A 13,742-nucleotide genomic window follows, 5' to 3' on the forward strand; every position below is an offset into this window, starting at 1 on the left:
GTTTATTTCACTTGGTTAAGTCAGTTAAATCCAAATGAGAAATTAGAAGGCCAGGGACATTTCCTCAATGCAGAATCTCTTGAGCAGTTGTGTGGCTCATGCACAAACTGGAAGAGACTCTGTCCTTCTGTCACTCCTCCCAAAACAACAGAGTACACACATGAAGAGAGCAGGGACATCCATACACAGAGAGCGAGCAGGGGCATCCATACACAGAGAGAGAGAGAGAGAGAGAGAGAGAGAGAGAGAGAGAGAGAGAGAGAGAGAGAGAGAGAGAGAGAGAGAGAGAGAGAGAGAGAGAGAGAGAGAGAGAGAGAGAGAGAGAGAGAGAGAGAGAGAGAGAGAGAGAGAGAGAGAGAGAGAAGAGAGAGAGAGAGGAGAGAGAGAGAGAGAGAGAGGAGAGAGAGAGAGAGAGAGAGAGAGAGAGAGAGAGAGAGAGAGAGAGAGAGAGAGAGAGAGAGAGAGAGAGAGAGAGAGAGAGAGAGAGAGAGGAGAGAGAGAGAGAGAGAGAGAGAGAGGAAGAGAGAGAGAGAGAGAGAGGAGAGGAGAGGAGAGAGAGAGAGAGAGAGAGAGAGAGAGGAGAGAGAGAGAGAGAGAGAGAGAGAGAGAGAAGAGAGAGAGAGAGAGAGAGAGGCAGGGGCATCATACACAGAAAGAGAGAGAAGAGAGAGGCCAAGAGAGAGACACAGAGAGAGAGAGAGGCAGGGCATCCATCACAGTGAGAGAGAGAGACACAGAGAGAGAGAGAGAGAGAGAGAGAGAGAGAGAGAGAGAGGGCAGGGGCATCCATACAGAGAGAGAGAGAGACACAGAGAGAGACACACACACAGAGAGAGAGAGAGGGCAGGGTCATCCAGTCACACAGAGACGGAGAGAGAAGAGAGAGAGGACAGGGGCATCCATACACAGAGAGAGTGAGAGAAAGACAGAGAGAGCGAGAGACAGAGAGAGAGAGAGAGAGAGAGAGAGAGAGAGAAACACCAAATTGAGACTCTGCACGCAGAATTCTGCAAAATATCCTCCGTGTTCAAGGTAGAACACCAAATAATGCATGCAGAGCAGAATTAAGCCGATACCCACTAATTATCAAAATCAGAAAAGAGCCGTGAAATTCTACAACCACCTAAAAGGAAGCGATTTCCATACCTTCCATAACAAAGCCATCACCTACAGAGAGATGAACCTGGAGAAGAGTCCCCTAAGCAAGCTGGTCTTGGGGCTCTGTTCACAAACACAAACACACCCTACAGAGCCCCAGAACAGCAGCACAATTAGACCCAACCAAATCATGAGAAAACAAAAAGATAATTACTTGACACATTGGAAAGAATTAACAAAAAAACAGCGCAAACTAGAATGCTATTTGGCCCTACACAGAGAGTACACAGCGGCAGAATACCTGACCACTGTGACTCACCCAAAATGAATGAAAGCTTTGACTATGTACAGACTCAGTGAGCATAGCCTTGCTATTGAGAAAGGTAGGCAGGTAGGTAGGCAGACCTGGTTCTCAAGAGAAGACAGGCTATGTGCTCACTGCCCACAAAATGAGGTGGAAACTGAGCTGCACTTCCTAACCTCCTGCCCAATGTATGACCATATTAGAGAGACATATTTCCCTCAGATTACACAGATCCACAAAGAATTCGAAAACAAATCCAATTTTGATAAACTCCCATATCTACTGGGTGAAATTCCACAGTGTGCCATCACAGCAGCAAGATTTGTGACCTATTGCCACGAGAAAAGGGCAACCAGTGAAGAACAAACACCATTGTAAATACAACCCATATTTATGCTTATTTCTTTTATCTTGTGTCCTTTAACCATTTGTACATTGTTAAAACACTGTATATATATAATATGACATTTGTAATGTCTTTATTGTTTTGAATCTTCTGTATGTGTAATGTTTACTGTAATTTTTTTTTGTTTATTTCACTTTATATATTCACTTTATATATTATCTACCTCACTTGCTTTGGCAATGTTAACACATGTTTCCCATGCCAATAAAGCCCTTGAATAGAGAGAGAGAGAGAGACACAGAGAGAGAGAGAGAGAGAGTGCAGGGGCATCAATACACAGAGAGAGAGACACAGAGAGAGAGAGAGAGAGAGAGAGATAGGGCAGGGGCATCCAGTCACACAGAGAGAGAGAGAGAGAGAGAGAGAGAGAGAGAGAGAGAGAGAGGGCAGGGGCATCCAGTCACACAGAGAGAGAGATAGAAATGTCTGCAGCACCCGGCCTCACCCTACTAGAATCTGAAGTCAAATGTCTACTGTTTGCTGATGATCTGGTGCTTCTGTCACCAACTAAGGAGAGCTTACAGCAGCACCTAGATCTTCTGCACATATTCTGCCAGACCTGGGCCCTGACAGTAAATCTCAGTAAGACCAAAATAATGGTGTTCCAAAAAAGGTCCAGTCGCCAGGACCACAAATACAAATTCCATCTAGACACCATTGCCCTAGAGCACACAAAAAACGATACATACCTTGGCCTAAACATCAGCGCCCCAGGTAATTTCCACAAAGCTGTGAACTATCTGAGAAACAAGGCAAGAAGGGCATTCTATGCCATCAAAAGGAACATAAAATTCAACATACCAATTAGGATCTGGCTAAAAATACTTGAATCAGTCATAGAGCCCATTGTCCTTAATGGTTGTGAAGTCTGGGGTCCGCTAACCAACCAAGATTTCACAAAATGGGACAAACATCAAATTTTGACTCTGCATGCAGAATTCTGCAAAAATATCCCCCATGTACAACGTAGAACACCAAATAATGCATGCAGAGCAGATTTAGGCCGATACCTACTAATTATCAAAATCCAGAAAATAGCCATTAAATTCTACAACCACCTAAAAGGAAGTGATTCCCAAACCTTCCATAACAAAGCCATCACCTACAGAGAGATGAACCTGGAGAAGAGTCCCCTAAGCAAGCTGGTCCTGGGGCTCTGTTCACAAACACAAACACACCCCACAGAGCCCCAGGGCAGCAGCACAATTAGGCCCAATCAAATCATGAGAAAACAAAAAGATAATTACTGACACATTGTAGAGAATTAACAAAAAAGCAAACTAGAATGCTATTTGGCCCTAAACAGAGAGTACACAGTGGCAGAATACCTGACCACTGTGACTGACCCAAACTTAAGGACAGCTTTGACTATGTACAGACTCATTGAGCATAGCCTTGCTATTGAGAAAGGCCGCCGTAGGCAGACATGGCTCTCAAGAGAAGACAGGCTATGTGCACACTGCCCACAAAATGAGGTGGAAACTGAGCTGCACTTCCTAACCTCCTGTCCAATGTATGACCATATTTGAGACATATATTTCCCTCAGATTACACAGATCCACAAAGAATTCGAAAACAAATCCAAGTTTGATCAACTCCCATATCTATTGGGTGAAATACCACAGTGTGCCATCACAGCAGCAAGATTTGTGACCTGTTGCCACAAGAAAAGGGCAACCAGTGAAGAACAAACACCATTGTAAATACAACCCATATTTATGCTTATTTATTTTCCCTTGTGTAGTCTTAATCATTTGTACATTGTTACAACACTGTATATATAGGTAATATGACATGTGTAATGTCTTTATTGTTTTGAAACTTCTGTATGTGTAATGTTTACTGTTAATTTGTATTGTTTATTTCACTTTTGTATATTATCTACCTCACTTGCTTTGGCAACGTTAACACATTTTTCCCATGCCAATAAAGCCCCTTGAATTGAATTGAAATTGAGAGAGCAGGGACATCCAGTCACACAGAGAGAGATAGAGAGCAGGGGCATCAACACAGAGAGAGAGAGAGAGAGAGAGAGAGAGAGAGAGCAGGGGCATCGACACAGAGAGCGAAAGAGAGAGAGAGAGAGAGAGAGAGAGCAGGGACTTACGGACTTATACATACACTCACACGCCTGATCTCGCTCTCTCTTTCTCTCTTCTCTCCCTCTCGCTCTGTTGTAGAGGACTGTTTTATAATTTAATGTGTTTATTGTTTGTCTATCTTTTTTATGTATTTGTCTACAAGTTGGGATGTGCTGAGATGTGTTTTTCAATTATGTTAACGGTAATTATGATGCAACTATGATGGTGATACGATATGGATTACAATTAGGAATATTAAGGCTATACGCACTACATGTTACACACATAGACACTCAAACATGCAAATTGGCAGAGTTATTATTTATTTGGACATCACACATTATAGTCGTACTCTTATACAGACATCACACTCTCATTATATCATATCCAATATCATACACATCAACCTAGTCGAACAGGCAAGGGAATAAAACAAATATTGCTAGAACCTATTTCTTGAATTCTAAATATCAGGCATTCGAAAGCTCTAGTTTTGACCTTCATAATACCTCTGATGGCAGTAACTTTATAAGTACTAATTTTGGTCAATTTATCCTGAGAATAGTATCTAGTTATGGTAAGGGGTGAAATAAGTGTAGCCAGTTATAATTGTAATGGTTTGGCAGATTATAAAAAAAGATGATCAGTCTTTATGTAGCTAAAAGAAAAGGAATATAACATATACTGTTTACAGGAAACTCACTCTATATCCTTAGATGAAGTTGCGTGGAAAAAGGAAAGGGGTGGTGAAATAATTTTCTGTCATGGACAAAGGAACTAAAAGGGTGTGATGATATTAATTAACAAAAGTTTCGATCTGACTGTGCAAATAATCAGGAATGACTCGCAAGGAAGGTGGATCCTTTTGGATATGAAAGTGGACAAAAAAGAGACTTGGCTCATTAATCTATATGGTCCAAATCAGGATGATCCATACCTCTTCGAAAACATTTATACCAATTTATTGAACTTACAGGCATCAAATAATCTAATGGTAGGAGACTATAACTGTCACGCTCGTCTGAATGAATGGACCAAGGCGCAGCGTACTTAGAGTTCCACATGTTTAATAAATATGCAACTCACCAAAAATAATACAGAAGAAAACGAAAGTGACGTTCTGGGCTGCTCAGAGGCAGCTACACAAAAACAAGATCCCACAAACAACAGGTGGAAAAAAGGCTGCCTAAATATGTAGAACCGGACCGTGGATCATCGCCAGAGGCACTGCCCCGTGGATTGTCGCTGGAGGAACCGGACCAAGGATCGTCGCCGGAAGCTACGGACTGTGGATCGTCTCCGGAGGAACCGGACCGTGGATCGTCGCCAGGGACTCCGGACCGTGGATCGTCTCCGGAGGAACCGGACAGTGGATCGTCGCCGGAGGCTCCGGACCATGGATCGTCAACGGAGGAACTGGACAGTGGATCGTCGCCGGGGACTCTGGATTGGGAACCCTCGCTGATGGCTCTGGACTGGGAACCATTGCAGGAGGCTCTGGACTAGGAACCTTCACTGGAGGCTCTGGACTAGGAACCCTCACTGGAGGCTCTGGACTGGGAACTGGCGCTGGAGACTCCGGACTGGGAACCGGCGCTGGAGGCTTCGGACCTTGGATCGTCTCTGGAGGCTCCGGCCCATGGATCATCACTGGAGGCTACGGGCCATGGATCATCACTGGAGGCTCCGGGCCATGGATCATCACTGGAGGCTCCGGGCCATGGATCATCACTGGAGGCTTCGGGCCATGGATCATCACTGGAGGCTTGGGGCCATGGATCATCACTGGAGGCTTCGGACTGTGAGCCATCGCTGGAGGTTCCGGGCTGCACACCGTCGTTGGAGGCTCTGGACTGGGAACCGTCGCTGGAGGCCTGGTGCGTGGAGGTGGCACAGGATGTACTGGGCCATGGAGGCGCACTGGAGGTCTGGAGCGTAAAGCTGGCACAAATGACCACCTTCGCACGGCAAGTGCGGAGGGCTGGCACAGGAAGCACTGGGCTGTGAAGGCGCACTGGGGACACAGTGCATAGAGCAAGCATAGGATTACTGGACCCTGGAGGCGTACTGGAGACCAGGAGCACTGAGCCGGCACAACCTGTCCTGGACAGATACCCACTTTAGCACGACAAGTTCAGGGAGCTGGCACAGAACGCACCGGGCTGTGGTGGCGCACTGGAGACACGATGTGTAGAACCGGAAAACATGGCACCTAAACGGTGACCAACTCCACACAGTGGGTACAGGGAGTTGGTTCTGGTTCCCACCTTGGCTCCGCCAACCAACCCGTATGCCCCCCCAAAATGTTATTTTGAGGCTGCCGTCGTGGCTGCAAACCCCGGTGTGGTGTTTCCACGGCAGGCTTTCGTATCTTACCAAGACTTCCTCCCAAGTCCAGGATATCCTCTCCTCGACCTCCTCCAAATACCACGATGCCATCTCCTCCCGAGCACGCTGATTGGTCCAGTTGTGGTGGGATCTTCTGTCACGGCCCGTGAGACTGAATTAAGATGACGATTAATATTGACTGCTATTGATGTAAAATATTACTAGGTCTTTAATAGTTTATTCGGAAGATAAACAGCTCTATAAATATTATTTTGTGGTGCCCGACTCTCTAGTTACATACATACATCTCTAGTACATTTACATGATTAGCTCAATCAGGTAATATTAATTACGAAGAAATTATTTTATAGAATAGCATGTCCTACCACTTAATCCGGCATAGCCAAAGACACGACAATAGCAACCCCAGGTGTAAAATAGTAAATAACGGCTACTTCTCAGAGAGTTTTGAATTGTCAAGAGGAGGTAAATAAGGGTGTGCGCTGTCACCACATCTATTCGTTATGTCCATCGAAATGCTAGCTATTAAAATCAGATCTAATAACATCATTAGAGGATTAGAAATCCAAGGCTTAAAAACAAGGGTGTCCATGTATGTCCGATGACTCAATTTTTATGTTAAGTCCACAAGCTAGATCCCTGCAATGTCTCATTAAAGATCTAGATAACATTTCTGTACTCTATGGACTAAAACCTAATTATGATAAGTGTACAATATTACGTCTAGTATCCGTAAAAAAATACAACTTTTACATGACTCTTCAGCTTACCTATAAAATGGGCTGATGGTGAAGTAGACGTACTCAGTATTCATATCAAAAAATATATAAATAAGCTCTCCACAATGAATTTCAATAGAAAACAAATAGACAAGATCCTGCAACCATGGAGAGGTAAATACCTGTCTAGTTATGGAAAAAGTGCCCTGATTAACTCTTTAGTCATATCTCAGTTTACTCACTTACTTATGGCACTGCCTACTCCTGATGATTCGTTTTTCAAATCATATGAGCAAAAAATATTTTGCTTTATCTGTAACGCTAAACCAGACAAAATAAAACGAGCCTGTCTATAGAATTGGGTGGGTTGAGATTATTAAAAATAAAAAGCACTAAACCTCTTTCTAAAAGCTTCACTCATTCAAAAGTTTTATTTGAACCCTAAATGGTTCTCAAGTAGATTAATAAGAAAAGTTCATCCATTGTTTAAAAATGTCCTTTTTGTCTTTGTGCAGATTGCCATGTCTCATTTTCGATTAATTAAGTATCTGTCTTTTTCAAACAAGCATTGCAGAACTGGCTACAATTTCAGTTTCACCCCCCTGAAAAGATAGAACATAAAATTACAACAAATATTACTCAAATGTGCTGGTTGATAAAATACCTGTATTTATGGGAAAGATGTTTGAAAAGAGTATTTTGTTCTTAAATGATATCGTAAATTGTAATGGTAGAGTTATTACCTTCATGGAGTTATCAGAATTGTACGGGAAGGTTTGCTCAATCCAAGAGTACAACCAATTGATTACAGCATTGCCCCAAAAATGGAGGAGGTGGGTGGCAGCGGGAGGAGGTAGGGAACTGGTCTGTCTGCCCAATATAAAGGATCAAAACTGGCGGAGGAATAAAAATAGCATAAACAGGAAAGTGTACCAGTTTCATTTGAGGACCAGGATGTTGACAACTGTGCCATACAGATTGCAAAATAGTTGGGAAGAGATTTTTGATGTACCGATTCCAGGGTACAGGGTGTATGAGTTGATATATAAAACAACGCAAGATTCAAGACTTTTTGCTTTTCAGCTAAAATGATTATATAGAATTCTTGCCACCAATAAAATGTTTAATATTTGGGGCATAAAATCATCGAAGCTCTGCAGATTTTATTGTGAGGATACAAAATCAATAGACCATTTATTTTGGTATTGCCCTCAGGTAGCCTGTTTCTGGTCTCAGGTTCAGTAATGGCTGAAAATAGCATTGATCTAATATTGAGGCTAGAAATAGTACTTTTAGGAGATCTGGAGAGACTAGGTCAGTCAATTACTAATATACTAATACTCTTAGTAAAAGTATTTATCTTCAACACGCAAGCTGTAGACTCTATTCGATTAGATAGATTGAAATTGTACGTTAAACATCATAGCATAGTCGAAAGATATGTGTTGCGTAGAAACACGAAGTGGGTAGCCAGCAGGGATAGATGGGATGGGCTAAGGGAAGCTAAGGGTTGGTATGTGGAGTTGCTGTGTGAGAGAGAGAATGATGGTCAAAAGATAAAGGAGAATAAAAAGTCAAAATAAAACATAATAAAAGTACATTTGAATGACACTAAGTGGCAGTGTTTTTACAACTAATGTCGGTTTGCCTGAGGCTGATGCCTTGCAGGTGTTTGGACACATGCATACAGACACACTCTCATTCAAATAAACTGAATGAATGGTTGAGGGACAGCTAGGGGATCTTGGAGGGTTCAGGCTTCACAAGATTGTGATCATGAAAAAGGAAACTATGACATATATTTTATATCACTATCGTGCACACGCACCCTCACACATAAGGATGGCTCTGTTGCGGAAAGTCCTTCATGTTCTAATATTTTAATGTTACCCCTTCCTTGTGTTTCTTGTAATAAATAATAAAACAAATAATAAAAAAAAGAGAGAGCAGGGCCATCCACACAGAGAGAGAGAGAGAGAGAGAGGGAGCCAGAGAGAGAGAGAGCCAGAGAGAGAGGGAGAGAGAGAGAGAGAGAGGGAGAGAGAGCAGGGGCATCCCGTCACAGAGAGAGAGAGAGAGAGAGAGAGAGAGAGAGAGAGAGAGGGAGAGAGAGCAGGGCCATCCACACAGAGAGAGAGAGAGAGAGAGAGAGAGCCAGAGAGAGCCAGAGAGAGAGAGCCAGAGAGAGAGGGAGAGAGAGAGAGAGAGAGGGAGAGAGAGCAGGGGCATCCCGTCACAGAGAGAGAGAGAGAGAGAGAGAGAGAGAGAGAGAGAGAGAGAGAGAGAGAGCAGGGGCATCCAGTCACAGAGCGAGAGAGAGAGAGAGACAGAGAGAGAGAGAGAGAGAGAGAGAGAGAGAGCAGGGGCATCCAGTCACAGAGAGAGCGAGAGAGAGAGAGACAGAGACAGAGACAGAGAGACAGAGAAAGAGCAGGTGCATCCCGTCACAGAGAGAGCGAAAGAGAGAGAGAGAGAGAGAGAGAGGGAGAGAGTTTTGAGTTTTGTGGGTAGAAGGGAACGTGTTACACTAGTGAGTAGGTCTATAGAGTATTTATGGACAAGCATTGTTCAGAACATCCACAATAACTCCTCAACCGGCAGGTTTTCATTTGGGAAGTTGTTATGCAAAGGTATATAGCAACTTTGATATTATATATATATATTGTTTTTACCCAATACAGTATGAATACAGATTTTTTTTGTAAAACTTTGAATTTGTTTGGAGCTGTGGAAAATTGTGTAGGGACTGTAGACAAACTCTCACTGTCATCTTTCCTTCAAAGGAGACAAATATGTTAAGTTCTGTTTAAGATGCAGACGTTTTCCATCATGTCTTCTCCACTCACATAAACAACAAGCCAGAAAGCACACTGAAGCTTACCACCTACAGCGCAAATACCAACCCTAGCTCTGCACTACACTTCATATAAATACCAACCCTATCTCTGCACAACACTTCATATAAATACCAACCCTATCTCTGCACACCACTTCATATAAATACCAACCCTATCTCTGCACAACACTTCATATAAATACCAACCCTATCTCTGCACAACACTCCATATAAATACCAACCCTATCTCTGCACAACACTTCATATAAATACCAACCCTATCTCTGCACAACACTTCATATAAATACCAACCCTATCTCTGCACAACACTTCATATAAATACCAACCCTATCTCTGCACAACACTTCATATAAATACCAACCCTATCTCTGCACAACACTTCATATAAATACCAACCCTATCTCTGCACAACACTTCATATAAATACCAACCCTATCTCTGCACAACACTTCATATAAATAACAACCCTATCTCTGCACAACACTCCATATAAATACCAACCCTATCTCTGCACAACACTCCATATAAATACCAACCCTATCTCTGCACAACACTCCATATAAATACCAACCCTATCCCTGCACTACACTCCATATAAATACCAACCCTATCTCTGCACAACACTCCATATAAATACCAACCCTATCTCTGCACAACACTTCATATAAATACCAACCCTATCTCTGCACAACACTTCATATAAATACCAACCCTATCTCTGCACAACACTCCATATAAATACCAACTCTATCTCTGCACAACACTCCATATAAATACCAACCCTATCTCTGCACAACACTTCATATAAATACCAACCCTATCTCTGCACAACACTCCATATAAATACCAACTCTATCTCTGCACAACACTCCATATAAATACCAACTCTATCTCTGCACAACACTCCATATAAATACCAACCCTATCCCATTACATTTTGTTCAAACGATAGATTTAGAAAAAATAATCATCAACTTTACGAAAAGCAACGGAGGCCAAATTGTTTCTCGGCTTGACTCTTTGACTTCGGCCCGCTTTTGTTTAATCTGTCATAAAGGAATTAAATGACAAAGTGTAAACAAGAGCCTCTAGTTGGATGAGAGAGGACTGCCTTAGCATTGCTAGTCATAATAACGGGCATCAAGGGCAAAAAACAATCACCAGAATGTGGATTCCATGACAATGCTCCCACAGTAGGGAACTCTCTGAGGCGAGAGAGATAGCGAGAGAGAGGGGGAGGCAGAAAAAGAGAGAGAAGAGAGCGAGAGTGTGTGGGAGTTTATTGAGCAGAGCGAGAAGCTCCCTCAAGCACAATCACCTAATTAGATTTCTATCTAACAGTCCCCTGTCTGACCCCTTAAATCTCAGACAGCCTTGGAAAGAAAGAAAGGTAGATTTACTAGGCCATCTTCTCCTGGGCCAACCAGGGTTAAGGTCCGGAGAGGGTGTCTGCTTTCCCAAAACTTCAAAAGGGTAACATTAATCAAGGTAAGATAAATGAATCTTTAAATCGCCACAAAGGAGGTTCATTAGGGGGAGGTTAGAATTAGGATTAAATGGCGGGAACCCCGGTTACTGAGATTTACCAGGGTTTACGGCACAAAACCACTCAATTTTCCCGGGATAAGTAACAGCCGAGAAAGCGGTAAATTATCATAAATATGAACAGCATGGCATGAAATGGAACTGTTACATTACTGTATATGTGATGTCTAAATATATCTTCTCTATGGCCTCTGCATGATGAATCATCAACGCTCAGGGTGGGGACAGGCCATCTCAGTATGGAGCGCAGTTCACAATGCATGTAGACCTATCATCTCATAATGGGAACTTTTTTTCTTCTGACAGGTATGCCTGTCAGCATAGCCTAGCTACAGCAATATAAAGCCTGAATGTGCATCTAATTTACCCATCTCCATCTGGCTTTCGGGGTGGCCTTATTTTTTTATTGTAATGATTATTATTTGTTTTTATTCCAGCTAAAAAAAAAAAAACCTATCGCTCGAATATTGATGCTTTAAGTGAAAGCGTGACGACTCTCTCTCTCGCAGTCTTTCTCTCTCTACATCAACTCCATTCAAATTGCATCCAAAATAGATAATCGTGTTCTAGATTGATATATAGTCCTATATATAGATGTTCTAGCCTACCTCTCAAGTGATACCTTGCAGTATTAGCTTTATATTTAGTTAAGTAATGATGGCTTATGCATAATAAGCTTCTAATTTACAGTATCTGTCTCTTGTGCAAAACGCACACACCTGTGCTCAGCTGGCCTCTCTCCTTTAAAAACGCTCCTTAGCTCTTGGAGTCCCATGCAGGAAAAGCTAGACTAGTATACTGTCCTGACAAGTAAAAAGGCAGTAACTGCTCATAGTGTGGAACTGAGGAAAAAAATGCCTTTTATTTAGCTTGGTTTAACAGTAACTCTATGCATTTTCTCCAAAACACAATACAATAGAGGTAGGATACTTGTCTACATGATTAAGCATATATTTATTGTAGCAAAAATGACATTAACTCATTTTTGACCAAATGGCCAGCTACTGCCCATTTGTTTGGTATATTTGCTTGGTTTTTATATTTTTTTTACTCCTTTTTTCTCCCCAAAATCATGGAATCCAATTGTTACAGTCTTGTCCCATCTCTGCAAGTCCTGTACAGACTCAGGAGAGGTGAAGGTCAAGAGCCATACATCCTCCAAAACATGACCACACCACTTCTTGACACAATGCCCACTTAACTTTTGTACAGAGGTTGTACAGAGGTTCTCCACAGAGGTTCTCTGGAGCACTGTCAGCCTGACCATTGGGTTCTTGGTCACCTCCCTGACCAAGAGCCTTCTCCCCCAATTGCTCAGTTTTCCTGGGCGGCCAGCTCTAGGAAGAGTCTTAGTGGTTCCAAACTTCTTCCATTTAAGAATGATGGAGGCCACTGTGATCTTGGGGACCTTCAATGCTACAGAAATGTTTTTGTACCCTTTCCCAGATTTGTGCCTTGACACAGTCCTGTTTCTGAGCTCTACGGACAATTCCCTGGACCTCATGCCTTGGTTTTTGCTCTGACATGCACGGTCTACTATGGGACCTTATATAGACAGGTGTGTGCCTTTCCAAATCATGTCCAATCAATTTAATTTAACACAGGTGGACTCCAATCAAGTTGTGAAAACCTCAAGGATGATCAATGGAAACAGGATGCACCTGAGCTCAATTTCAAGTCTCATAGCAAAGGGTCTGAATACTTGTGTAAATAAGGTATTTCTGTGTTTTAATTGTAATACATTTGCAAAAAAAATTCAAAACCTGTTTTTACTTTGACATTATGGGGTATTGTGTGTAGATTGATGAGGATGTTTTATTTATTTAATACATTTTAGAATAAGGGTGTAAAGTAACAAAATGTGGAAAAGTCAAGGGGTCTGAATACTTACCGAATTAACTGTATGTGTCAGCCTACTATTTATATAAATAGGCCCTATTCTATTTCAAAATGTTGTTGTCCACATGTACTGCTTTATCGTGGTAGTTCCAGTCCATATAATACAGTATAATACAGTACAGTACAGTAATACAGTTCACACTCAAAAAATATTAGCCTACTGGAGCTAGTTTCATTTATTTACCCAAGAGAGCATATAGCTAGCTATACTTATGGGCTTTTATGTTTTTCTGTCGTGTGTAATGTGCATCCTATATTATATACTGTACAGTATGTACTGGATAACGGTACAATAATTTAGGCTTCTTTGGTCTTGGGCTCATTAAATGTCTTTAATGTAAGGCTCATAAAATGTATTTAATGAATGGCTCATCAGGGTCAGGTAGGATCAGGCTTTAATGTTTGATTAAAGCTCTAATCAAATCCAAACATAAGCCTATTTATGCTTTAAAAAAAATATATATACATATATATTTTAAATGTA

The 13,742-nt window shown here is 42.0% G+C and overlaps 1 protein-coding gene and 1 pseudogene across 5 annotated transcripts in view; both read right to left on the minus strand.

The window, feature by feature from the left end:
• Positions 1–13,742, minus strand: part of cdh22 (cadherin 22) — a 252,061-nt gene that overhangs the window by 42,679 nt on the left and 195,640 nt on the right. The window lies entirely within an intron of this gene.
• Positions 5,076–5,699, minus strand: LOC149982674 (uncharacterized; annotated as a pseudogene).

Source organism: Oncorhynchus mykiss, chromosome 7 (genome assembly GCF_057628025.1).
Source record: "Oncorhynchus mykiss isolate SJ-2025 chromosome 7, ASM5762802v1, whole genome shotgun sequence".
In the NCBI taxonomy this organism is placed as follows: domain Eukaryota; kingdom Metazoa; phylum Chordata; class Actinopteri; order Salmoniformes; family Salmonidae; genus Oncorhynchus; species Oncorhynchus mykiss.